The following is a 2,500-nucleotide window of genomic DNA, read 5'->3' on the forward strand; positions in this document are numbered from 1 at the left end:
AAACTACTTTTAGAAATAATTATCTAGACTATAGTAGCATGCACCCACGTTTCATGAAATACAATCTGGCCAGAGGTCAATTCATTTGCATATCATGTTTAGTTAGCGAAGATGACCTTTTCCTGAAAGAATGTCTTGTTCTCAAAAAGTGGCTATTGGACAGAAGCTATCCTGTTCAACTTCTGGACACTCTCATCCAGGAAATCACTGAAGCCAGACCATTTAAGTTTCCACCTATTATTAAAAAAGGTTTTCTCCCCAGGAATAAATCACTGGCTGCAACTCATCATGAGATTTCAGATCCTGAGTCTGCTTTTATTGAAGTTAATATTGGACCCTCTACTGAATCTAGGACTTCCACTTCTAATAATAACATTTTGTCTACTAATATACATGCAGCTTCACTTTCTTCCAGGCATGGACCTTCAGATAATGAAATAGCTGACACACCTTCTTCTCAACAGGACAGCAATACTAGAGATTGGACTATAGCCTTTCCTCTACCTATTTGCAGGGATTCGACTGATATTAAGAATATTATTCTGGATAATTGGGACATTTTGTCTAATAGTCAAGAAGTTGCTAACAAACTTGGACAATTACCTGTTTTTTTACATAAAAAATCTAAATCTCTCAGAGTCTCCTTAGAGAACAGAGACCCTCCCATGCTTATTGAGAATCCCATTTCTTATGACTCTAATGTGGGCATGTTTTCGTGTGCAAGTTGTGTAGTCTGCCCATATGTACATAAAGGCAATTCTTATGTGTTTAAACATAATAATTTCCAAATAGTATTCAATACTCAATTAGATTGCAAGTCTATCTCTGTCATTTATGCTGCTGTATGTAATTCATGCCCTGCATTTTATATTGGTAAAACTACTAGAATGTTGTCTTCTAGGGTCAAAGAGCATTTATCAGCTATTAGAAAAAATGACGCAAAGAATGCTTTAGCAAAACATAGCACTGTGTGTTATAATTTCATGGGTTTCACATTCCTAGTTTTACAAAAGGTTGATGCCTTTGTTGGTGATGTTAACACCTTGTTAGAAGTAAAATAACTACTTTGGCAGCTTAGATTTAATGCAGACTCTCCCCCTGGCCTGAATGAAAACCTTAACATTAAATGTGTTCTTAAATGGCAGGGCTGATTTGTTTTTACAAACAGGACTGGCAGTTATTTTTGTTGTCATCCTGTATGTCACTCAATATACAGTTTTCTTTATTTGTTACATTTTTGAAAAGCTTATTGGTACTAGCCTCCCTGTCACTCATTACTTAGATGAATTACAATAATTAGCTACCTCCCATTTGTTATATATACAATGGTTTTTACATTACTAATTGTCTGAAGAAGATCTTGCTACAATAAAAGGACAGAAGCTAATTAACACTTGCTCCTTCGTCTTTTGTTCATTAAGAAGTTTATTTGGATTTATATATATATATATATATATATATATATATATATATATATATATATATATATATATATATATATATATATATATATATATATATATATATATATATATATATATATATATATATATATATATACACACACACACAGAGGAAGAGGCTGGTGAAGAAGTGGGATTGTCAAAGAGATGAAGAAAGTAGACATGAGTATAAGGAGATGAGGCGCATGGCAAAGGCTAAGGATAAGGCATATAGAGAGTTGTATGAGCGATTGGACACTAAAGAGGGAGAAAAGGACCTGTACCGATTGACAGAGGGACAGAGCTGGGAAAGATGTGCAGCAGCTAAGGGTGATAAAGGACAATGAGGGAAACGTACTCACAAGTGAGGAGAGTATGTTGAGTAGATGGAAAGAGTACTTTGAAGGGCTGATGAATGAAGAGAATGAGAGAGAGAGAGAAGGTTGGATGGTGTGGGGATAGTGAAACAGGAAGTGAAGCAGATTAGTAAGGAGGAAGTAAGGACAGCTATGAAGAGGATGAAGAATGGAAAGGCTGTTGGCCCAGATGACATACCAGTGGAAGCATGGAAGTGCTTAGGAGAAATGGCAGTGGAAGTTTTAACCAGATTGTTTAATTAAATTTTGGAAAGTCAGAGGATGCCTGAGGAGTGGAGAAAAAGTGTTTTGGTGCCTATCTTTAAGAATAAGGGTGATGTGCAGAGCTGCAGTAACTACAGAGGGATAAAATTGATCGGTCACAGCTTGAAGTTATGGGAAAGAGTAGTGTAAGCTAGGTTAAGAAGGGAGTGATGATTAGTGATCAGCAGTATGGTTTCATGCCAGGAAAGAGCACTACAGATGCAATATTTGCTCTGAGAGTGTTGTTGGAGAAATACAGAGAAGGTCAGAAGGAGTTGCATTGTGTCTTTGTGGACTTAGAGAAAGCTTATGACAGGGTGCCTAGAGAGGAGTTGTGGTATTGTATGAGGAAGTCGGGAGTGGCAGAGAAGTATGTAAGAGTGGTACAGGATATGTACAAGGGTAGTGTGACATTGGTGAGGACTGAGGTGCGAGTGA

This window comes from Protopterus annectens, chromosome 14.part0 (assembly GCF_019279795.1).
Source record: "Protopterus annectens isolate FY-2018-M chromosome 14.part0, PAN1.0, whole genome shotgun sequence".
In the NCBI taxonomy this organism is placed as follows: domain Eukaryota; kingdom Metazoa; phylum Chordata; order Ceratodontiformes; family Protopteridae; genus Protopterus; species Protopterus annectens.